The following is a 25602-nucleotide window of genomic DNA, read 5'->3' as shown; positions in this document are numbered from 1 at the left end:
CTGAAGAAGCTGAAGTTGAACGGTTCTATGAAGATCTATAAGACCTTCTAGAACTAACACCAAAAAAGATGTCCTTTTCATTATAGGGGGCTGGAATAAAAAAGTAGGAAGTCAAGAGATACATGGAGTAACAGGAAAGTTTGGCCTTGGAGTACAAAATAAAGCCGGGCAAAGGCTAGCTGAGTAGTACTCCATTGTGTATGTGTGTGTGTGTGTGTGTGTGCGTGCACGCGCATGCACACGCACATGGGCTTCCCTGGTAGCTAAAGTGGTAAAGAATCCGCCTGAAATGCAGGGGACCATGGTTCAATTCCTGGGTTGGGAAGAGCCCCTAGAGAAGGGATAGGCTACCTACTCTAGTATTCTTGTCTGGAGAATTCCCATGGACAGAGGAGCCTGGTGGGCTATAGTCCATGGGATTATGAAGAGTCAGACACGACTGAGTGACTAAGCACAGCATATGTATACACACACACACACACACATATTATATATATACCACATCATCTTTCCATTTGTCTGTTGTTGGACAATTAGGACATCTTGTCTTGGGTTTTTGTTTGTTGGGATTTTTTTCATATTAATGATTCAATTTTATTACTGGTACTTGGTCTGTTCATATTTTTTATTTCTTCCTGGTTCAGTCATGGGGTACTATACCTGTCTAAGAACTTGCCCATTTCTTTGATTGTCCATTTTATTGGCACATATTTGTTCATAGCAACTTTCAATTATCAAGTCTTGATTCTTTTCCAGGCATTGTGATGTTATGAATAGAAGGCTATCAAAACATGCTCTAACCTCAAGGAATTTTGATATAGTAAGGAAAAAAAAATATTGTTCTAGTACATACTCTGTCAAATCCCAGCTAAGTGACTGTGAACAAGTCATTTCAATTCTGTGGGCCTCAGTTTCTTCTAAAGCAGAGATAAGTCTACTTTGCTCATAGGCTTGGTTGATGACTCTATGAGATGATGTGCATAAATGCCTGGCTCAGCTGCCATTTGTTAAGTATCTCCTATTACACCATGAGCTGTGATCCACCCTATTGGCCTTCGTTTTTCCATGGGCTTCTCAGCAGGGAAGGCTCCTAAACACCCTGAAACCACAGGAAATTTGCCCACCCTCTTTGGCCATTTGACCTGCTTTATATTTTATGGGACATTTTAAGGCAGAAGTTTGAAATAACAGTGGATGAGGAGGCAGGAATGAAAAGGCTCAAGACCATGCTTTGCTACCTTACAGTTTAGAAAATTAAAGTGCCCCACAGATAGCTTCACCGACTCAGTGAACATGAATTGGAGCAAATTCTGGGAGATAATGGAAGACAGAGGAGGCTGGTGTGTTACAGTCCATGGCGTTGCAAAGAGTTGGACATGACTTAGCAACTAAGTAACAACAACAATTATAATGTCCCCCTTAATTGGGGGGAATAAAATTTGGAATCAGGCCCCCAGGGCTCACAGTACTGACTCTGCTCTTAATGTGAAATCTGACACTGAGTCTCAGGTGGAGGCCTCAGTTTTCTCATTTGGGCCATGGCTCTAAGCTATGCCTGTCATAGGGGTGCTGTGGAATCCATGAGATGGTGTTGGTAACCTATTTAGTACATGGCCTGGCTTAGAGACTAATGGTCATTAGTCACCTTCTCTAATGTTCATTAGTCACCAGCATTTGCTACAGTAATTGCAGAACATGGGCTCAGGAGTGCAGCTCCTGGGATTTAGAACACAGGTTCAATAGTTGTGGCCATGGGCTAAGTTTCTCTGTGGCATATGGGATTTTCCCAGATCAAGGATTGAACCTACGTCTCTTGCATTGGCAGGTGGCTTTGTCACCACTGAGCCACCAGGGAAGTGCTATAGTTCTGCTTCACATTTGCCATGTCAATGCCTGACATATAGGAAGTGCTCAGTTAGGTGTGTCCTGTTCCTCTGCAGACAAAGGTCACTTTCAATCCTGACATCATTTTTGCAGAGTATTTCTTTTTTGTCCACTTTTGTCTGACTTTTTCTCTCCCAAGGAGCTTAAACCCCCTCCCTGAGTCTAAAGGTTATTTTTCCTGACTGGGGCACCTCAGGCCAGCCGTTCCCTTGGGAAAGTCACAGGGGAAGTTAGGCGTGTGTTCGTGTGCTGAGGTTGTCTATGGTCTTGTGTCAGGTCTAGGGACCCAGGGCGCATGATCACTTGGCCCCATCATTCCAGGTCACTCATGGCTTTGTGGTTGTCTTTGGTAATGTATATAGAAGGAATGAGTAAGTCTCTTGCACTCTCTCTCTCTCTCACACACACACAGGCATACACACGTGCAAGTTCCCAGTGATTCACATCCTGTCCTAATGACAGCTGATGACCGTGGAAAGCTGGATGGCTCTGGGAGTGGAGGCCAGTCAAGTGCATCTCTCAGTTCCCAAAGTGATCCTGTGGTTGCAGTAACTCATAGCTCAAGACGCAGAGAGAGGGAACAAGAGAGAATCATGATCGGTGTGGCTCTGGCAATGATCTTGGAAGCTCTGAAGCCTGAAGACAAATCACATTTCTGGGCTTTTGAGAGAGCTATGAAATCCTCTAAATTTTAGATGAGGCTGTCTTCTGGGATCAGTCATCTCGAGGAGAGAAGTCATTTTGTTACTAAAATCTACTCTGGAATCATAATAGCTCACCATGCTATGCATTTGTAGGCTCCTGGTCCACTGAGATCATCTGGCAGAAGCCTCGAGTTCAGTTGCAGAATTACTTCCCAGCCCGGGATCTTTCCAGTCCACAAACAAGGGTTTAACCATCCCCAACCTGTTTAAAAAGGTGCTAATAATTTCCAAGTGTCTTTTGGTCCTCTGTGGGCATTCCATATGTTTTCTTAGTTAACCCTGTCCACTCCTGCGTGAGACACATGTTATCGTCCTCATCTCTCCAAGTGTAAAAGACTCTTGTTTAAATAATTCATCCAAGAATTCACGGTGGCAGAGCCAGGAACTGAAGCCTGGTTTTTGTTTCCAGAAACTACACTTTTCCTGCTCCAGCACACAGGCCAGAGTTGTGGCCCTTCCTCCCACGGCCTCTGCAGTCCTGTGCGTCAGACCCTCTACTAACCTTGGTGTCTCATCACATGGTCACCCGCAGCATGGCCACCCAGACACAATTTACAGAAATGAAAGGAAAATGTGGTGAAGGATGCGACATTGGGCAGGATTCAGATTTTCTCACTCAAAGTGAGGGGTTTGGTCAGATAATCTCTTGGCTTCACTCCTGCTTGAATGGTTTAGAGAAGTGGTTCTCAACACAGGCTGTGCATTCAAACCTCCTGGGAGAACTTTTCAAAAACACCAATGCCCAGGCTTCTTTCTAGAGACCTTGGTTTAAATTGGTCTGGAGGGCGGCCCAGACACAAATATTTTTTAAAGCTTGCCAGGCTTTAAAAATGGGCAGGAAGACTTGGGTCTTCCTAGTTTAGAGTTCTCTGACCTTTCCACTCCTCTGTCTTATTGCTAAAACATCATTGACTCACTGCACAAGCCAGAAACTTGCAGGTCGACTTTGTGCTCTCTATGGTCACATCCAGTCTAATAAGTCCTCCTGTCTCTACTCTTCTCTGTTCTTTTCTGGTCTCTTCTAAGAAGTCACCATTATCTTCTATGCTATTGAGATAGCCAGGTAGATCTTGGTGGTTACCAGTCACCATCATCCATCTGTCTCCTTGTCCTTACGAGAAACTTGATTTTGGGCATGAATTCATCTCTCTCGCATGTGGCTAGGGGGATGCTGCCACCACCCCTAGTTGAGGGATGGAGCCTAACAAAGCCTTGGCAAATGCTGTTTACCTAGGTTTGAGCTTGTGACCTTAGTGGCCTAATTAAACTGAAAGAAGCGGAGGATTTATAACTTCTTCTGGAGGTAGCAGAATCTTCCTCTCCTCTGCTGGATATAAACAAGGAAGCATACAGACCAGGTTGCCACTGTCAGCCATCCTGTGACTATCAAGGGAAACAGCTTTAGGGTGAGCTGGATTGGAAATATATATATATGTCCAATTGTAAATGTTTATCTAATATATTGAATGTAAATTTATCTATAAACATGTCAAGCTAAGATTGTTTCCCTTCATAGTATAGATTACTATGATATATAGTAAATTTTATTATATTACATCAGTTCAGTTCAGTTGCTCAGTCGTGTCTGACTCTTTGCAACCCCATGAATCACAGCGTGCCAGGCCTCCCTGTCCATCACCAACTCCTGGAGTTCACTCAAACTCACGTCCATTGAGTCAGTGATGCCATCCAGCCGTCTCATCCTCTGTCGCCCCCTTCTCCTCCTGCCCCCAATCCCTCCCAGCATCAGAGTCTTTTCCAATGAGTCAACTCTTCACATAAGGTGGCCAAAGTATTGGAGTTTCAGCTTTAGCATCAGTCCTTCCAATGAACACCCAGGACTGATCTCCTTTAGGATGGACTGCCTGGATCTCCTTGTAGTCCAAGGTACTCACAAGAGTCTTCTCCAATACCTCCGTTCAAAAGCATCAATTCTTCAGCGCTCAGCTTTCTTCACAGTCCAACTCTCACATCTATACATGAACACTGGAAAAACCATAGCCTTGATTAGATGAATCTTTGATGGCAAAGTAATGTCTCTGCTTTTGAATATGCTATCTAGGTTGGTCATAACTTTCCTTCCAAGGAGTAAGCATCTTTTAATTTCATGGCTGCAATCATCATCTGCAGTGATTTTGGAGCCCCAAAAGATACAGTCTGACACTGTTTCCGCTGTTTCCCCATCTATTTCCCATGAAGTGATGGGACCGGATGCCATGATCTTCGTTTTCTGAATGTTGAGCTTTAAGCCAACTTTTTCACTCTCCACTTTCACTTTCATCAAGAGGCTTTTTAGTTCCTCTTCACTTTCTGCCATAAGGGTGGTGTCATCTGCATATCTGAGGTTATTGATATTTCTCCCAGCAATCTTGATTCCAGCTTGTGCTTCTTCCAGCCCAGCATTTCTCATGATGTACTCTGCATAAGTTAAATAAGCAGGGTGACAATATACAGCCTTGACGTACTTCTTTTCCTGTTTGGAACCAGTCTGTTGTTCCATGTCCAGTTCTAACTGTTGCTTCCTGACCTGCATATAGGTTTCTCAAGAGGCAGATCAGGTGGTCTGGTATTCCCATCTCTTTCAGAATTTCCCACAGTTTATTGTGGTCCACACAGTCAAAAGCTTTGGCATAGTCAATAAAGCAGAAAGAGATATTTTTCTGGAGCTCTCTTGCTTTTTCCATGCTCCAGCAGATGTTGGCAATTTGATATCTGGTTCCTCTGCCTTTTCTAAAACCAGCTTGAACATCTGGAATTCACGGTTCATATATTGCTGAAGCCTGGCTTGGAGAATTTTGAGCATTACTTTACTAGTGTGTGAGATGAGTGCAATTGTGAGGTAGTTTGAGCATTCTTTGGCATTGCCTTTCTTTGGGATGGGAATGAAAAGTGACCTTTTCGAGTCCCGTGGCCACTCCTGAGTTTTCTAAATTTGCTGGCATCTTGAGTGCAGCACTTTCACAGCATCATCTTTCAGGATTTGAAATAGCTCAACTGGAATTCCATCATCTCCACAAGCTTTATTCGTAGTGATGCTTTCTAAGGTCCACTTGACTTCACATTCCAGGATGTATGGCTCTAGTTGAGTGATCACACCATCGTGATTATCTGGGTCGTGAAGCTCTTTTTTGTACAGTTCTTCTGTGTATTCTTGCCACCTCTTCGTAATATCTTCTGCTTCTGTTAGGTCCATACCATTTCTGTCCCTTATTGAGCCCATCTTTGCATAAAATGTTCCCTTGGTATCTCTAATTTTCTTGAAGAGACCTCTAGTCTTTCCCATTTTGTTGTTTTCCTCTATTTCTTTTCACTGATTGTTGAGGATGACTTTCTTTTCTCTCCTTGCTATTCTTTGGAACTCTGCATTCAGATGCTTATATCTTTCCTTTTCTCCTTTGCTTTTCACTTCTCTTCTTTTCACAGCTATTTGTAAGGCCTCCTCAGACAGCCATTTTGCTTCTTTGCATTTCTTTTAAATGGGAATGTTCTTGACCCCTGTCTTCTGTACAATGTCACGAACCTTGGTCCATAGTTCATCAGGCACTCTGTCTATCAGATCTAGTCCCTTAAATCTATCTCTCACTTCCACCATATAATCATAGGTGATTTGATTTAGGTCATACCTGAATGCTCTACTGGTTTTCCCCACTTTCTTCAATTTAAATCTGAATTTGGCAATAAGGAGTTCATGATCTGAGCCACAGTCAGCTCCTGGTCTTATTTTTGCAATATCATGGTAATCCAAGCCTATGCCCCAACCAGTAATGCTGAAGAAGCTGAAATTGAACAGTTCTATGAAGACCTACATCAGTTTTCATTCCAATCCCAAAAAAGGCAATGCCAAAGAATGCTCAAACTACTGCACAATTGCGCTCATCTCACACGCTAGTAAAGTAATGCTCAAGGTTCTCCAAGCCAGGCTTCAGCAATATGTGATCCGTGAACTTTCTGATGTTCAAGCTGGTTTTAGAAAAGGCAGAGGAACCAGAGATCAAATTGCCAACATCTGCTGGATCATGGAAAAAGCAAGAGAGTTCCAGAAAAATATCTCTTTCTGCTTTATTGACTATGCCAAAGCCTTTGACTGTGTGGACCACAATAAACTGTGGGAAATTCTGAAAGAGATGGGAATACCAGACAACCTGATCTGCCTCTTGAGAAATTTGCAGGTCAGGAAGCAACAGTTAGAACTGGACATGGAACAACAGACTGGTTCCAAACAGGAAAAGAAGTGCATCAAGGCTGTATATTGTCACCCTGTTTATTTAACTTATATGAAGAGTACATCATGAGAAATGCTGGGCTGGAAGAAGCACAAGCTGGAATCAATATTGCCGGGAGAAATATCAATAACCTCAGATATGCAGATGACACCACCCTTATGGCAGAAAGTGAAGAGGAACTAAAAAGCCTCTTGATGAAAGTGAAAGTGGAGAGTGAAAAAGTTGGCTTAAAGCTCAACATTCAGGAAACGAAGATCATGGCATCCGGTCCCACCACTTCATGGGAAATAAATGGGGAAACAGTGGAAACAGTGTCAGACTGTATCTTTTGGGGCTCCAAAATCACTGCAGATGATGATTGCAGCCATGAAATTAAAAGATGCTTACTCCTTGGAAGGAAAGTTATGACCAACCTAGATAGCATATTCAAAAGCAGAGACATTACTTTGCCAACAGAGATTCGTCTAGTCAAGGCTATGGTTTTTCCCGTGGTCATGTATGGATGTGAGAGTTGGACTGTGAAGAATTGATGCTTTTGAAGTGTGATGTTGGAGAAGACTCTTGAGAGTCCCTTGGACTGCAAGGAGATCCAACCAGTCCTTTCTGAAGGAGGTCAGCCCTGGGATTTCTTTCGAAGGAATGATGCTAAAGCTGAAAGTCCAGTACTTTGGCCACCTCATGCGAAGAGTTGACTCATTGGAAAAGACTCTGATGCTGGGAGGGATTGGGGGCAGGAGGAGAAGGGGGCGACAGAGGATGAGATGGCTGGATGGCATCACTGACTCAATGGACGTGAGTCTGGGCGAACTCTGGGAGTTGGTGATGGACAGGGAGGCCTGGCATGCTACAATTCATGGGGTCGCAAAGAGTCGGACACGACTGAGCAACTGATCTGTCTGATCTGATCTGATGAAGATCTACAAGACCTTTTAGAACTAACACCCAAAAAAGACATCCTTTTCATTATAGGGATTGGAATGCAAAAGTAGGAATTTAAGAAACACCTGGAGTAACAGGCAAATTTGGCCTTGAAGTACGGAATGAAGCAGGGCAAAGAGTTTTGCCAAGAGAACACACTGGTCATAGCAAACATACTCTTCCAACAACACAAGAGAAGACTCTACACATGGACATCACCCAGAAGGTCAACAGCAAAATCAGATTGATTATATTCTTTGCAGCCAAAGATGGAGAAGCTCTATACAGTTTAATAATGTGTGTGGAACATATCATATCAGACATGCAATAAATATGCAATGAGTCAATGAATGGCCTCATTATCTGGAATCAAGTCAGCCTGGGTCACAGTATTCTGTGGAACAAGTTTGGCAAGCTTTTTCTATAAAGGGACAATGTATATATATTTTAGGCTTTGTGGACTGTATGATCTGTGTTGTAATTGTTCAGTTCTGTGGTTGTGGAGCCAAAGTAGCCAGAGAAAATATGCAAATGAATGAATCAAGCTGTGTTCCAATAAAACTTTATTTATAAAAACAGGCAGTGGGCCTACTTTGGCCTGTGGGCTATATTTTGCTGAGCTAAATAATACAGGAGGGAGAAAAAGGTTGGATCAGACAAAAATGATACATATTTGTCCAGCCTGCAGAACCTCTGGCTCCCATGACGGACATCACTAATCAATTAAGCCCCACTTTCAGGCAGCTAAACCTGCATTTGCTCTCACACACCTCAGTCAGCACAATCAATCAATTAAAACTGAGTGCAGCCTGTTTGCCATCCCCCTGCTTAGATAATATTCTTCATTCCTTACAAAGCCCTGGGGTTGGGAGCTCACAGGTCTGGGTTTTAGGCTTGGGTTTTCTGCTAGTGTTCTGTGTGATATCATCCCAGATATTTTCTTTCTCTGCATCTCATTCATTTCTAATGTTGGGAGTTTTGTTGACAGCAACTTGAGAGATGACCTAGGCAAAGATTCCTCAAAAAAAAAAAAAAAAAAAAAGGCCTGCCTGGTTTTACTCTCTGTGTGTTTGCTGTGTGGTCAATGAAGCAAGGAAAAATAATTTAAGCCAGTTGTGATAATAGAGCATTAGAACCTGGGCTCATATTTTTTCCTTTCCACCTTGCTGAGTTACTAAGGGCAGATCGCGGCTTTAGTGGCAGATAATGGCTGACATCCCATTCCAGAGTGCCACCTTTCCTCCCATTGTGCCACTTGTCAAGTTCTCCAAATAAGCCCCTTTCACCTTCCATTTCAACATTATTTTCCTTCTGAGGCTCCTGACATGTTTAATTCCTTGGCTAAGCCCTCTCCCCGTCCAAATGTCGCCACCCTTGTCATACAATTTATTTTCTGGACACATATAAAATCAAGACTGAACATTTTTCTCTGCTGTGAACTCTTGAGAAATAGCCTTTGGAGCAGCCATCCATCACGGTGGCAATAATGCTCGAAGAGTAAATTCTTTTTGATTTGTTTAGTATTCCTCATTCTAGATCAGATTTCATCAAGTGCAGCCTGTGTCAGCAAAAAGTGCCCCTTTTGGGTATGTATCTATTCCTATCAATCAGTCACAGAAAGGGGAAAGGAAATGACCTAAAGCACCTATCATGTGCCAGCCTTGGTGCTAAAGGTGGGTGATTAGTCTCCATTATGATGATGAGACAATGGGCTCAGGGAAGTTTAATGACAGACAGAAGATTGGAATGAGTTTTCAGATGCCTAGCTGTATTATTCAGGGTTTTCCAAAGATACAGAAAATGTGTGTGTGTGTATACATTTCCTCCTATATCTATTTTTCTTCCCATCTATTTATCATCTATTGAGAGATTAATTTTAAGGAAGCAATTATAGGGGTTAGCAAGCTTGCAATCTGCAGGGCAGCCTGGTTGGCTAGAAATTCAGTTAAGGGTTGATATTGCTGTCTTGAGTCTCAAATCCTCAGGGCAGGTCAGCAGATTGAAAATTCAGGCATGGTTTCCATGTTATAGTCTTGAGGCAGAACTCCCTCTTTGCTGGGAAACTGCATTTAAGGTTTTTAACTGATTGAATGAGGCCCACTTACACTAAGGAGGATAATCTGTTTAAAGTCCACTGATTATAAATGTTTATCTATGAAAATCAAAAGACTTTCATAGCAACATCTAAACTACTATTTGCCCAAACAACTGGGTACCATTGCCTACCCAGCTGACCCATAGAATTAACCATCAAATTAATCTACTCTTCTATTTCTCATTCTCCCTCAGAGTTTGACAAGCTCTGCAAGAGAGCTTAAGTTCTCTTAGATTTGGTTGATTATTTAGAGTGCACTCAAGGGCCAACCAGAGAAGGCAATGGCACCCCACTCCAGTACTCTTGCCTGGAAAATCCCATGGGCGGAGGAGCCTGGTGGGCTGCAGTCCATGGGGTCGCTAAGAGTCGGACACGACTGAGCGACTTCACTTTCACTTTTCACTTTCATGCATTGGAGAAGGAAATGGCAACCCACCCCAGTATTCTTGCCTGGAGAATCCCAAGGACGGGGGAGCCTGGTGGGCTGCCATCTATGGGGTCGCACAGAGTCGGACACGACTGAAGCAACTTAGCAGCAGCAGCAAGGGCCAACACAGGATCTGAAACTTGGGAGACTCTCACTGAATGAAGGTAGCAGATAGTACCCATCTACCAAGCATTTTGATCTTGCTTGAAGGGCTTTTCTGGCTCTTCTGTGCTCTAAGAAAAGATCTGAACATTCCAACATGGTTTCTAAGTCCCTCTGTTGTGGGGTCTCTGCCACCTCCTGCAGCCTCCTTGTGACCACTCATCTGCACACTTAGTGTTCTAGCTGCCATAACTTGATTCGTCATTTCTAATGGCCAATCCTCTGTTTTGCTCTTATGCTTTCTCACATACCATTTTCTCTCATAGAAGCACATTTCCCCCATATTTCTACTGCCTATTCTCACAAGAGGAACTCTGAGATGATCCCTTAGGCCTCAGCTAAATTACGATTTTCTTGGGAATCTTTCCAAGTCCAGAGTGGGGCTCTGATCTGCCTGTATACTTAGCTAACCAGAGGACTCATCACACTGACTGCCTGGTTAGGTGTGAGTTTTATATAGGCAGGGATGAGTCTCATATCCCTGGACCTTTAGTACACAGAGTAATGTCTGACACATGGTGGATATTTAATAAATATTTGTTCACTATCGAGTGAGAAAGAAAAATACAACCTTTGATATTCTTTGTCTTCTTTTCAGTGTTTATAGGTCCCCCCCCCCCCACCAAGTAAATTACTGTCTGAATGTGAGTTCCTCCAAAAACCCATCGTTATATCATAAATGTCCCTTATGAGGAACAATTAAAGAAGCTAAGAGGTGACCAGCTCTTTTCACTGGAATTCTTGTCAGCCACATGATATGCTCTCTTCTTAGAAGTGGGATCTGGTGTGCTGGCCTGGGCCCAGGTCATGCAGGATGCATTTAGAGGTTGTATGGAAACATGGAATCATTGCCCCCATGGACTTGCCCCGACGCTACTCCAGGAAGACTGACAGGCGGATGACAGGTACACACGTTCCAAATTACTTCGAGGTGGTCTCAGCCCCATTTACTGTCCCCAGGAGTCCTATCCAGAGTTTGATGCGGACACATTAGAAGCACACATGAAGACAATGATGTATATGTGTTTAGTCTGAACTTGTCCAGCATGGCTGCGTCACTGTGGAGAGCAGCTGCCTCAGAAAGAAAAGAAAGATGGGGGTGTTAATCATCATGGCAGGCCCGTTCTTACCCCTAAACCTATCTGGCAAGGCTGCAGGGCTGGTCACCATCTTAGGAGACTTCATTTCACCCTTCTCTAAAAATCACATGGATATCCTCTGCATTGGAGACAATTTCAGGAATTCAACTCAAGTCCATTTACTTCAACATTTCCAGAATGGCTGTGTTTCACTTGTTTAAAAAAAAAAATCTTTTGGGGGCACTGAGGCTCAAAAGATGAGGAAAGGAATCATGAGCAAGGAGAGAGAGACCTTGTCCTCATGGAATCTAACTGTGCCATGCTGAATCTGTGTTCAAATAAGAAAAGGCAGAGTGAATGCTGCTCGCTGTGTGCCTAACAGGGAGTGCAGCTGGGCAAACGTTGATTTCATGCCCAACACTCAGTCGAATATTATACATCCATCTCCCAAACAATCCTTTGAAGAAGGTATTATTCTGGTAACAGATAAGGAAACAGCGTCAAAGTCCTTAGGAGACTTCCCAGCTTAAAGTCAGGAGGCAGTAGAGTAGATTCAAACCAAGTCCATTCAGCTGTAAAGCCAAGCCTGTTCCTTACAGCGATGCTCTGCTTTTAGTATCAGAAGCATCACCTTGAAGATGATTGGCTGTTTATTTATCTAAGTCTTATAACTGCAGTGCATCCAGGACACAAAAAAAGGAGCATTTGGGCTGAGCTTGAAAGGATGTGTAGGAATCCATCATGAGGAAAATGTGGGGAGGGATTCTAGGCTTGAACACAGCACTGCGTTTGGAGTGTTGGATGACTGCTGGGGTCATGAGGTGGAGGGGTTGAAGGAGGGGCAGGGAGTGAGCCTGCTAAGGGGGAGATGGGCTAGTTGTGAAAAGGAGTCTTCACTGCTTTCCTAGGGGACGGAAGTCATCAGTTACGTTTAAACAATCGGGTGACATAGGGGCAAGAGGAAGAAAGCCACAGAGGTAGTACACAGGATTGGCCAGTAGGGGGTGACAGAGAGTGCAGAGCTGGGAGAGCGTTAAGAGGCCATTACAATTAATCTGAGAAATAATGAGTCTCTGTTGTGGACCCATTGGCTAGGTCAGTCTGACGTGTGTTCATTGGGGAGCTGCTGATCAGGGGTTACTTACTAGTTTGTTAGGTAGAAATAGTTTCCCCACATTTCTCTAATATTGCAAACTCTTTGGATAATAGCCGAATTTCTTTTAGCTACACAAGGAAACAAAATAAATCACTCTATTTATGTAATTATAATGACGTTGTAGGGGATATTAGGATGTATAGTCCAAATCTCACCTCTGTGCTCAAGAAATTATTCCTCTAGCTGCTGGGAGGGCTGCCAGCAGACAGCCCTCAATTCTTAGTCCTCTTTGAGGATTGCATCAGCTGAAGAGAATGAACTATCCCTTCTGAGATCATACTGCCTTCCTGGGGCAGCCACATTCACTGATGTGGGTAGGGTAGGGTCCCCTTCCCCTATTTTGGTGTATCTCAGAAAGTCCCTCCCCACTTAACAATGGCCGAGACCTCTGTTGAAGCTGGGTTGGCATCCACATCTTCCTTTACCTGATCTTGCTCCCTTTCCTTTCATTCCCTTTTAGGATATGGGGTTCCTGAAAGCATTCCCAGATATAGTTCATGCTTGCACACCCCTTCACAGCCTGCTGCTTTGGGGACTATCTAGCCAAATTGCAGTCAATGTTATTTTTTGATGCCTGACACACTGAGAGGGATTTTATAAACATATTCCTATTTCACTCTTAACCATAATCGTGGGTAGTATGTAGCCCTTAATAAAATTACTATACTGGTGTGGAGGCACCAAAGAATTTTCCTGTGATCCTAGGTAAACTTTAATCTTTCCTGGGAGAGGGCAGGATAGGGATTCCTAACCTCTTTAGATGTATTAGAAGCTGAGGCCTACAGGGAAATAATTTTCTTCAGATCTAGAAATGTTGAGGAATTGTCTAATTTTCTAATCAATTCACATAGATATTCTCATTTCTGCTCATGCTTTTTAACACATTATTGACTGAGGGATTTTTACAGAAATCAATGCCTGTGACCAGTGATTTGCTATGTAAGTGACTATTAAAACACTTTCATGTAACAAAAGACACATTAATATGTCTCTGGTCAATAAGTTATTAATATACTGTAGTCCAGGTAGGCTAGGCTGGACCTGGGATTTCTATTCCTTGGCTTAAGAGCTGGGCATTTATCAGTTGTTATTCAGTTGCTAAGTTGTGTCCTGCTCTTTGTGGCCACATGGACTGCAGCACACCAGGCTTCTCTGTCCTCCACTGTCTCCCGGAATTTGCTCAAGTTCATACCCATTTATCAGTTAGTGCCCACCTTTTACACTCTCACTCCAAATGCATTGCCTAAGATGCAATGGCAAGGAATGGCTCTTACACGACATCAGTGCCAGGGAGCACTTTAGCATCTAACTCAGGGGTTTCAAACTGTTTTCTATACAGCTGCCTCAGGGGCTTGAGAAAAGAATAGGGAAAGAAGAGGAGCAGAATAGAGAATAGAGGAAGTGGAATAGGTTCTGAGAGGGAAGGAAAAGATAAAAAGAGGTTAGGGAGAAGAGGGGGTGGTGAGGAGGGGAGAGAGAGAGAAAGGGAGGGGCGGGAAGGGCAAGGGGAGAGCTGGTTACTCTAGGAAATAAACAACGGCAACTTTCCTGCCCATGAGGCAGCCGGTTACTTGGAGCTTTGAACTCCTCAGGACAGTATGCTTTATCATCTGGAATAATAAACGCAGACCTGGTGGCCCAGGGAGCAGGCCAGCCGCGGGCTGGGGGTGCAGCCCTGTACCCCAGCACAATGGGCAGCCCTCTGTCTGTGTCTGCACAAAGGAGCCCAGGAAGGCATCCTCTGGGAGGCACCGGGGCCAAGAGGGCTCTCAGCTGGTGCTGAGTGAGCTTTTCAAAGTAAACAAGGGCTCCAGGGCCAGGGGGACCCTCCTGTTGGTGGTGACTCTGATGCGTTGTGGGTCCTGGAAGGAGCTTGGTATTTTTAGCCCTCCAGTTGCTTTGAAAGCAAGAAAAGGGCTAAGAAACAGAGCCACAGCATGCGATCTATTATTTTTTAGGACATAATAGCTAACAGCTCCAAAAACATTCTGGATGTGCTCCACAGCTCATCAACAAACACATCACCGCAGAATGAGAGAAAGATAAACACCACATGTATCCGAGCGCTGACTGGTGTTGTGGGGGGAGAGGGAGCCAGCTCTGTACTTGCCTCACCTGGAACCAATGGCAGTCACTCACCTGTCGGTTCCTTGGTGCATCACCACCCTCCTCATTCCTTTAAAGGAAAGCATTCTGGTTCGACCAGACGCAAGTGCAAGTCCTACTTTTCTAGGCCACTAAGAGGTCATGGAAATTCTACGCGGTTGAGAGTCAGAGACCTGATCTGCCCACTTGCTTGCTGTGGCCTTTAATGAATCACATGGTTCTCTTGAACCTGAAAAAAAGTGAAAGTGTTAGTTGTTCAGTCGTGTCTGACTCTTTGCCACCCCATGGACTGTAGCCGCCAGGTTCCTCTGTCCATGGAATTCTCCAGGCAAGAATATTGGAGCGGGTAGGTGAATTCAAAGGTTTTCTTGAGTTTTAACACTAAACAAGCCTTCAGAAATAGAAGTAAAGAAGGTTCCCAAGAGGCCAGGTGAGTCCCAGTGCTCCGCACAAAATAAATACTTGCTGAGTAAACCAGTGAATAGGAAGTACAGCAGGGAGCGATGGCTCCCTTTTACTTGCAAAGGTAGAAGGAACTGGACATTCTCCTGTTACATGCTTGGTTGCTTAGATGGTAAAGAATCCGCCTGCAACACAGGAAACACAGGTTCGATCCCTGGGTTGGAAGATCCCCTGGAGAAGGAAATGGCAACCCACTCTAGAACTCTTGGCTGGAGAATTCCATGGACAGAGGAGCCTGGTGGGTTACTGTCCATGGATTTGCAGAGTCAGACACGACTGAGCAATTAACTATCCCTTGCAGCTTTGTAATCTCTAAACTTCCTGAAAGGGGAAAGAAATTTTAATCTTGTGGTGGCAGACAGAGGCAGCCAGTCCTAGGAGTTGGTGGGTGAGCGGAGAGTAGACTGAAGTGGGGGTGAGAAAGCAGGGAGCCAGCCAGCATGTATGAGAGTGTGAAGCAGTGCTCGCCCTGCAGGGAAAGGATGCTAGACTAGGATGCGGAAGATTTATGCTTGCCAACTGCTTGCATTGGAGCCTTCAGGCAGATCTGCACTTCCAGAAGCTCAATCCCTCTTGGTGTTGATCCTTCCTTCCCCCTCTGCCTCAGCTGCAGTGCTACAGGCCAGCCTCAGTGCAGTCTGCCTTCCTGTCCATCCAGGGTGATCCTTCCAGTCTCCTAACTGTTCTTGCTGCCCTTCAACCTTGCCCTGCTCCACTCCACTCTTCCCCAGGGTGAAGATCAGGTCAGGCCACTGTCTAGCACACAACCATCAACTGTCCCTTTGTCTCAAGCTGATGTTAAGCTTTCAAGGCCTCCCTGAGGTCTGGCCCCCATTCACGATTCCAGTTTCAGCACCTGCATTTGCTCTTTTGCACGCGTCTTGAGGTTCCAGCCGCGTTGGTCTCAGAAGGCTCCACCCTTTCCCAGACGTGTGCACTTTCATATGTGCTGTTCTTCCACACATGCTCCTCCAAACCTCGTCTCAAGCATCTGCTCTGCCTGGAAGACAAAGCTCCAGAAGCCCTCTTGGAACAAATTGCTTCCCTCTGTACAAAGCCCCATTTCAGGCCCCTATTGCTTGAAATACTCATTTGGGGAGATGGGCAAAAACAGAACCCTGAGAGAGCCAGGTTGCGGTCAGAACAGCACCCCATGGCTATCATGGTTATCAGTGGTTGTCAGGAGATGATTAATTTATGGATGCATCTATATAATAGGGATAAAGATCCTTCTCTTTTTAATCACAGGGCTATTGGAAGGATGCAAGCAATGCAAAAACATTCTATAGAAGGTAAAGGCTGTACACATTTGAAGGTTTGTCATTATAATGATCTGATTCTAGAAAGAAGAGCAGAAACAGAATTTCTTCCTCTGTCTTCTCATTCCCTCTTTTCCTCCCTCCCTCTCCTCCTTGCCTTCCTTCTCTTTCTTCTTCCCTATTCCTTCCCTTCCCTCCTCCTTTCTTGAGTGTTTGGCATTGCCCAAAGCCCAGAGAAATACTAAAAAACATGGCAGACAAGATTCCCTCCCCCCATGAAGCATGTTTTCTGTTAAAGAAACAAATACTGCAAACAAATAAGCATGGTGATTTTGATTAACAAATGATCAAGGGAGAGCAGAAGCAGGTACCACAGGGTTGAAGGTCTTCAGAAACAAGACAGCTGTCCACTCCCTCCCCCCATCCCCATTAGAGAGGGCAGCTATGAGCTGTGTTATTTGGACTTAGAGTATCAGAGCTGTTTGGTACTTTTAAGTTTCCTTCTTGACAGTATGAGATGATTCCCATCTTGATGGAGAATTGTGAGGACTAAATTGCTAGGCCTGGCTTATGGCTTCCTAGGAATGATCTCCTGGACAAAGAATTAAACTTTCCCACCTCCCAATAATAGAGGGAGCTTTCATGGATCTTAAAGGAAGGGACGTGCAACCCAGGCCTTGTGTGCAAAGCAAGAGCATCTTCTTCCCCAGTGAGGGATCACACACACCAAGCGACCCATTTTTCTTTGAAGCTCTCTGCATGGATTTCTAGAACTTTCCCAAGCTCTGCATCATGGCTTCTTATGCACAACTGTGTTTAGGCTAACCTGGGGCCAGTCACTTTACCTTTCTGAACCTGTTTCTACACCTGTAAAAAGAGACCGTTAAAGTAGAAAATCATCCTTCAGTATCTTCTAGTGCAGGCACTCTCTGATTTTGGTTTGATAGCACTTTTACTATGGGAATGCTTTGCCTCCCCAACTAATGAGCTCTAATTAGCTTTGTCTATGTCTATATCTATTATAATGGAGAAGGCAATGGCACCCCACTCCAGTACTTTTGCCTAGAAAATCTCATGGACAGAGGAGCCTGGTAGGCTGCAGTCCATGGGGTCACTCGAGTCGGACACGACTGAGCGACTTCACTTTGACTTTTCACTTTCATGCATTGGAGAAGGAAATGGCAACACACTCCAGTGTTCTTGCCTGGAGAATCCCAGGGATGGGAAGCCTGGTGGGCTGCCGTCTATGGGGTTGCACAGAGTTGGACACGACTGAAGCGACTTAGCAGTAGCAGCAGCATATCTATTATAAAGGCTGGGAGCAGACACTCCCTCCTTTGTTGGCCAGACTGAAGTGTGAGGTCAGGGGTGGAGCCATGTTCCTCTTGTTAATTACAGTCCTAATTGAGCACTAGTCCTGTGACAGACCCTAGACTAAAAGAAGAACCCCACTCCTCCCCCATCTCCTGCAGGAGGCATCACTCACTCGGTCAGTATTTTAGACCTGACTTCCCTGAGGCACAGAACTGGTGAACAACAGGGGACCTGTCCCCTGCCCTCACTAGGCTGCCATTCCATCTGGGGAGACAGCCAGAAATGCTACCAAGTAAGCCAAGAAATAAAGAAAATACTGGTAAATTGTGATCAGTGCTATGAAGGTAGCCAGCAAAGGACTGAGACTGAGAATAATGATGAGAGAAGCCATGCCGCATAGGAGGATCAGGGAGTCTGTCTGACTTGTAGACAAGCTTGTAGAAAACAGTACACATTAAACCATGGAAATGATAATATAGTGCTGAAACCACTCTGGGAAGAAAGTGGAGGAAATGATGAACTCTTTGCCTGGGAAACTTAAGACTTTTGAAACAACTTGTCCAAGGTCTTGAGGTGGGTTATAAGCAAGCCCAGGCTAGAATCTGGAGCCAGAAATGTTTCTTTTGCTTTCAAGTCTTTATCTTACTCCTTTTATTCTTCTGTCTTGGATCACTTCCTCTCCATTAGATTGCCTGGCGGGGGCAGAGTTGTCTTCAAAGAGACAGTCTTTGTGTCTTGGAATAAGAGTCAAAGGTCATCGAAAAGAAAACATGTGTCATACTAAAAGTGTCAATGCAAAATTTAAATTATACCATGAGATTAAGCTTCAAGCACTTCTCGCTCTCCAATGGGTTCATCTACTGCCTAGGCTTGTTATGTGCCTGGGGGACTAGTTGGAAAGCACTTTATAGATTGTAAAGTGCTGTACACATGCTAGGAATTGTTGGATACCTGACCCCCACTCAGAGCCAGTGAAGACTTTTACTCTTTTACCTTTAGAAGATCACTTCTCCCATTCCCTCTTTTCTCTGAGAATTAGAAAGAAGAGTGGTTTAGTTCTGGAGTGGTGAGAGCTTCGACAAAGTGCTCTCTGCTCTTCCTTTCTTTTATCTTTTCTGGGGACAATTAACTGCCAGAAATGTGTCTCTTCAAGCAGTCTTCCACATCTTATTTGGATAAAATGAATTATTACCATACCATTCTGTGCACTTTTCCTCCTTGTCTCTTCCAAGAATGTCTGTAACCAACTTGACAAACTACTGATTTCTACCAAAGTGCTTTCAACCCTTTTTAGACATCAGAGACCAAAGAGGTGAGAAGGACAGAAAGCAATGAGGAAAATCAGAAGTTTCTCATGGTTCCAGATCCAAAGCTTCCTCCAGGCAGCCTTCCCAGGTTTGCTAGCAGCAAATGAGGATTTACTCAATGCCTGCAACCTGCGCATGGAAATCATGTAGCTCCTATTTTTTTGTTGTTGTTGTTGCTTTTGTCCCTTCAGTCAATGACAAAGGTCTGTTCTGGGTATTGGGGTTGCAATGATGAGCCTTATGACTCAACAAGCTTTCAAGGCATAGAAGATGTAAATAAGTAAATATCAGTAATGCCATATGGCAAAAATGGTATGAAATCAAAAGTTGTAGGAGTGTAGAGGAAGTAGCGGGAGATGACTTCCTGCAGGAGGGATGAGGAAAGAGCAGACCTTAATTCTGGATCCTGAAGAAGGTTGTATTTGAGTTGGTCTTTTAAAGATGCTAGGGGTCATATAGATTGAAATAGGGTAGCAGATGCAGGTAGGGAAGATTACATCATCCAAAATGAGGTTGTTAGCACATTCCAAGGCAAGAGAATGCAGGAACTAAAGAATAAAGAAGAATCTTTTAGAAAGGAAAATAACCCAGTTTGCCTGCTGTGTATAATATATGACAAAGAGAAAAAATTTGGACTTTGGTGAGAACCTTAATTCAAATTTAGGTCCATGTTACCCCATTAACTAACTGTAATCTTGAATACATCTCATCATCTCTCAGAATTTAGTGTTTTTCATGCAGTATGAGAAGAATAATGCTGTCATTTGGAGTGGTGACGATTTTAGGTCCTATTTTCTGTGAAGGAGCTTAGAAGGGTGCTTGGACCAAAACATCAGCTCATACAATTGACAGCCTTGTTTGGCTCTCTCAGCAAAGGGCTCTTAGCTATTAAGGACAGGCATCAAGCACAGCTGGTCCTAGCTGGCCTTGATAGTAAAATCTGGGCAACATGTGTAGTCTTTTATACTAAGTGTTTTTGGCCATGTAACTTCAAATCTAGACAAGGAAATGGAGGCTCAGAGAACTGGCGATTGTTGATGAAGAAGGGATTTTCTTTCCACTTTCCACCTTGACCTGTAGAGAAGAGACTGTCCCTTCTACACACCTCTCAGGGAGACTGACTCACTCTTTTTCCACTCTCTTACACACTTCTCTCTGAAAAGCAGAATCTAATATGCTCAGTGCCAATGGAAGGAAAACTCTGACCACTTGCTAACAATTCCCATTTTCTATTGCCTGTTCTAGATTCTCCCTGTATAACTGGGTGTATCACAGGAAGAGTGTATGTCATATTGCTTTCAGATGGAAACCTAAGCCCTTTCAACTGTTAACCCTTGACAGTAATTTTGAGTTACAGGTCACAGGATTTTGTTTCTTCTCCCTTTGAGATGTGGAGTCAGTTTCTTTATCTCTGTCATCTGGATTGGCTTTTCGAGTTGCTTTGGCCAAAGCAAAGAAATAGAAGTGATTGGAGAGGTCTGAGCCTCGGCCTTAAGAGATGTTACTTGCTTCCCTTTGTTCTTTTGAAACCTTGTGACCTCCATGCACAGCCAGGCTGACTTTTTGAATGAAAAGAAACCAATGGAGAGAGGTCTCAGTCATCTGAACCAGCCCTCTCAAGGACATCACAGACTGGCCATCCTCTGGTTGCCCTATCAAATGATGCATATAGATCAGTGAGCTCAACCAAGATCAGCCCAGCCCAGCCCAGATCAGCAGGACTGCTGAGTGGACCTGTAGCTTTCTGAGCAGTAACAAATGGTTATCATTTTAAGCTCATAAGTTTTGGGGTGATCTGTTATATAACAAAAGCACCAGATACAGAGGATGATTACATAAATTTTAAAAAGTGATGTTTGTTTCCCATTTAACTGGTAATCTTTGTGCTCCAGAAGGAAGAGGGCTCTTTGGTAACCTGAACCACTACAGAAATGATAGCTTCATTTTAAGGTTGACATTAGGCTTATGAGGCTACCAGGTATGGCCACACAAATTATGTATAGCAGTATTCTAGGGAATCAATGCACATCCTGGCATGTATCATATATACTCTATGAGACTAAAGATGACCCTTGGATTTGTGCAATGTAGTGGCCCTTAAAATTATTTAAGATAATGTGTGTGAAGTAGTCTCTGGCATGTAGTTGATGCAAAGTAAACTTCCATTTTATAGTTATTTCTTGGTATTGAAATATTTTACTATATTGAATTTTGTGATTATTAATACTTCATTATCAAATAAACCTCCATTTTCCCATCAGAAAAGTGTCCAGGGAGTGATGACAGTTGACGCGGGGACAAAATGAACTTTAAGGTTGTTTTTCAGCATGGATACTCTATGATTCATGGCTAACACAGATCTTCCCATAAAAAGGAGCCAAAACACACGCCTGAGTGAGCTCCTTTGGTGGAGCTGGGGACATGGCCCCAGCAGTGCAGGGCGGCAGGCCATCAGTCAGGCGGCTGCATGAGCAACCTGAGGAGCAGCCCATAGAGCTGCCAAAGCTGCCCTTTGCTTTGCCCCCAAGAGAAGGCAGAGGCAAGGCCTTTGTGCCCGAAAGTTCTTGCTTGGCAGGAAAGCGGCTGTGCTGTGTTCTGAGTAGGACGGACCTGAGGAACCTAAACAGTTGATGTCCCATAGAAGTCACAGATCAATCCTGTGATTTGAGATAAAAAGCAAGAGCATAGAAAACGGAAAGACTGATGTCTATTTTTTCCATTTATCATCCTCTCTGTCTCTTACTCAGCTCCTCATCAGACTTAGAGCTCCTACAGAATTTTACTTACTTCCAATGGAGCCCTGGAAATGGCACTGAGGTTGGGGGAGGCTGAGTTCCAGTCCTAAATTTTCTACTCACCAGCCAAGTTACCTTGAACTCTGATACCTGAGTCTTATCCCAGAAGCTCTATAGGAGCAGCCTGGCCTGGGGCTTGGTCGTGGAATCACTGAACAGCTGCCTAGTTGATTGTCCACTGCAATCAGAGTTGAGAACCACTGAGTTAATCATTTTAGGCTTTGGGTCCCTCATCTGTCACATGGGGACTGTAAAACCAACCTACTTTGTGATGTTGTTGTGCCATCCAGTACAGATGGATAATAGATGGGAAAAGACAGTTACTTATTTGGAAGGATCCTATCCCTGTGGTCTTGAGCCAGGTACATGAGGCCTTAAGGACCCAACTGTGTCTGTTCTTTAATCACCCCTTTCAATACCAGGACTCAGCTCTGTGGGGTATAGGTAGAACCAGGGTAGACCTGAGGAATAGCGTGAGTTACATTCAGGATGTCCTGGTCAGAGGAAATAGGACATCCTTCCAGTCACCAGTGAACTGGTTATATTTGCCCCCACATTCCTTGAGTGGTTAAGCAAGTGGTCCTTAAAGGTAATTAAGAAGGAAGAAACAATTAATGCCCTATTTACTCAGCCAGTGTTAGGATCTGGGTAAGGATGGGAGGGGATGGGAAAGGGAACAAGGTGGGTGGTGTATACAGCTGCATCCTATTTCCATTGATTGATTTGGACATGCCAGCCTGCATTCACTCAACAGACCTCTCCATGGGGCTGGCTCTTTTCTAGGTGTCAGGATACTGAGATTATTCAGACCCTATCCTTGCCTTCGAGCTGTTCAAGCAGAGAGCAAATCTACAGTTAGCAGCACTGTTAAACGTCCAGTAGCCAGGACTCATGTTAGTAGTCATGTGGGAGAGCAAGGCAACGTTGGTGCAGATGGAAAACCTGGGGAAACGTTCTTGGTAGAACTGGTTTTAGATCACTAATCAGGCCCTTGCTGGCATCCTTTGAATTTCTTACCTAGCACATGTTTTAACCACTCTGTTTCCAGTCTCATTTTCTAATCCATTTCCCCCAGAATATGCTCTAATGGTGTCACCCTTCTGCTCAGGTGCTTTTCTCCCCCAACCCCCCAACCTGTTGTTGTTGTTCAGTCTCCCAGTCGTGTCCAACTCTTTGCAACCCCAAGGACTCCAGCACGCCAGGCCTCCCGGTCCCTCACCATCTCCTGAAGTTTGCCCAAGTTCATGTCCATTGCATCGATGATGCCATACAGCCATCTCATTCTCTGACACCCTCTTCTCCTTCTGCTCTCGATCAGCACTGGGGACTTTTCCAATGAGTCAGCTGTTCAGTTCAGGTGACCAAAATACTGGAGCTTCAGCTTCAGTCCTTCCAGTGAATATTCAGGGTTGATTTCCCCTAGTACTGACTGGTTTTATCTCCTTGCTGCCCAAGGGACTCTCAGGAATCTTCTCCAGGACCACAGTTTGAAGGCATCAATTCTTTGGCTGTCTGCCTCCCGTATGGTCCAGCTCTCACAACTGTACGTGGCCACTCTAAAGACCATAGCCTTGACTATATGGGCCTTTGTCAGCAGAGCAATGTCTCTGCTTTTCAACACTCTGTCTAGGTTTGTTCTAGCTTCCCCCACTCATTACTGCCTGCAAAATAAAAGCCAGCTTCTTTATAAAGGTACTCACAGCCTCCCTGGCTGGGGCCGTTCTTCTTTCCAGCCTTGTCTGCCTCTACATGCCTGCTTGTGTGGCCTTGGGCTCAGCCCACCTGGAACTATTTGACACTGCCCTGAGACTCAGGTTCTTTCACACCTGAATGTCCTCTCACAAGCCTGAAATGTTTTTCTTTTCTCCACATCCTCAATCTCTTCATTTTCTCACCAGCCTGAATTGTTTGCTATCCACTCAGTAGTCCCTTTCATGTTTGTGCATAAATTGTGTCCTCTGTTGAAATAACCTTCCTCTTGTCTTTTGTCTGTCTGAAAAAGCACCTTCTAATCTTTCAAAGATGAATACAAATCTGTCTCCTGGTGAGGCTTCTGGTTCCCCCAGTGGTGATGGTTTCCTCTTCTGGGCTCCATGTACACAATGAGTGTCTCTGTCTCACTTACAGCAGCCGTGTGTAATGAGACAGACAGAAGTAAGCAGTGGATCTCTGCCACCTTGGGAGACTTAGGTATTAGAAGTTCATTTTATTTACTTCTCTATTTAGGCCTCTGTTAAGGGAAAGGGAACATGCCAGCTGGTGGCTGGTAACTTAACTGGATTTATCTTTATATTGATCTTTCATTTCCCTGGATTTAGTGTCTAGCTCTCTCTTGGGATCAGATTTCATTTCCAGGCTAAGTCAGTCAAACAGGAAATCTCTTGCAATTATTTGCCTGACTTTTCAATGTTTTATGCAGTTTACAGGTTAAAAGGCTTGCAGACCAAGGGATTAAATACACAAAAGACTGACCTGCAGCAGTTGGGGAGAAGAGCCAAGGACAACCCATGGTCAAGTTGGACTTTGTGTTTTTTAAGACAGAAAATTGACTTTGAGTTATTATTTAGCCCCACTCCCAGGACACAATTTTCTGATTTTATTTTTTTTCCCCATACTTTATAACCAACAATTCCAAAATATGGAGCATTTTTAAATAGAATTTTTAACCTTGCAATTGCAAAGTATAATGGACTAGAAAGAGACTTGGTTATCAGTTTATTATGAATCATCGTGAGGTCCCACTCATAGACTTGTCTTCCCAACTGCGAAATAAGAAATTACACAGGGAGTCCCCAAGATCTCTTTCTAACTTAAATATTTTCAATCATTTCTTTATTATTTTGTGTGTCACCCCTCGGCTGTAGTCAATGCACAATCCATTTTTTTTAAAGCATCCACCATGGACCTTGTGTCTTCTTCTCTATCATCTACCAGCTGGCATCACCCAGACTTGTTGATTCCCTACAGTAAACTCCAGGATCTTTAACACTCAAGTCCCTCTATCATTTGCCCCTAATGAACATTTTCTAAGTATGACTTCTCCTAATCCCAGACCTAATAGAACATTTATTATTCCCCTGAAATGCCACACCGATCCACCCTTTATGTTTTGGTACATGCTGTTCTTTACCTCTTGTACCCTTTATGATCTCAGCATTTGGCAAAATCCTACACAGCTATCCCCAGATACAGATAAGAGTCCTTGTTTGGCATTTCCTAGGATTCTGCGTCGTTACCTTTTCTGATAACCCTGTTCCTGCATTGATCTCTGGTTTGGATATTTGGCCTCTGCTCCTGTTTCTGTTATTAGACCTAGGTCTTGTTCCTGATACCATTTTTGGTAACCTGTAGGGGAAAACAGTGAAATCCAAACCTGGAAGTCTTTGCTTGTTCCTTCTCCCAATAGCAACCATAACCACTCCCCACCCTCATCCATTTAACTGCTCTTCCTCTAAATAACTGACTGAGCTAAATCTTCAGAGGTGTGTCTCTCCTGCTCAGACTTTCCCTTATCGCCAGTTGCTGTGTCTACCCTCTGTCCCCTGCCCTTTCCTTTCAGCTTTGCAAATGGCTGGATCCTAGAAAGTACACATTGCGCCATTGTCACCACGCCTGTCGGAAAAGCACCCATTTCATCTAATAATGCACAATATTTAAGGGAATTCTGACTTCAGATTTTAGGAAACCATGTCCTATAAAAGCAGTCACACT

The 25602-nt window shown here is 44.1% G+C and overlaps 1 long non-coding RNA gene across 3 annotated transcripts; it reads right to left on the bottom strand.

Moving 5' to 3' along the window:
• Positions 1-8272: 8272 nt before the first annotated feature.
• On the bottom strand, positions 8273-24028 carry LOC129655410 (uncharacterized). Of its 3 annotated transcripts, none has more exons than XR_008716001.1 (5): positions 23592-24028; positions 21955-22069; positions 16073-16216; positions 14788-14983; positions 8273-11484 (listed from the first exon to the last, which is right to left on the bottom strand). It is a non-coding gene; the product is annotated as an uncharacterized LOC129655410 (long non-coding RNA). The 3 variants fall into 3 exon arrangements; XR_008716003.1 differs by lacking the exon at positions 23592-24028 and adding an exon at positions 23111-23566; XR_008716002.1 differs by lacking the exon at positions 23592-24028 and adding an exon at positions 22157-22289.
• Between the last annotated feature and the right edge of the window lie 1574 nt (positions 24029-25602).

The sequence above is a fragment of the Bubalus kerabau genome, chromosome 6 (assembly GCF_029407905.1).
Source record: "Bubalus kerabau isolate K-KA32 ecotype Philippines breed swamp buffalo chromosome 6, PCC_UOA_SB_1v2, whole genome shotgun sequence".
Lineage (NCBI taxonomy): Eukaryota > Metazoa > Chordata > Mammalia > Artiodactyla > Bovidae > Bubalus > Bubalus kerabau.
This window is presented reverse-complemented; position numbering and strand designations above follow the sequence as displayed.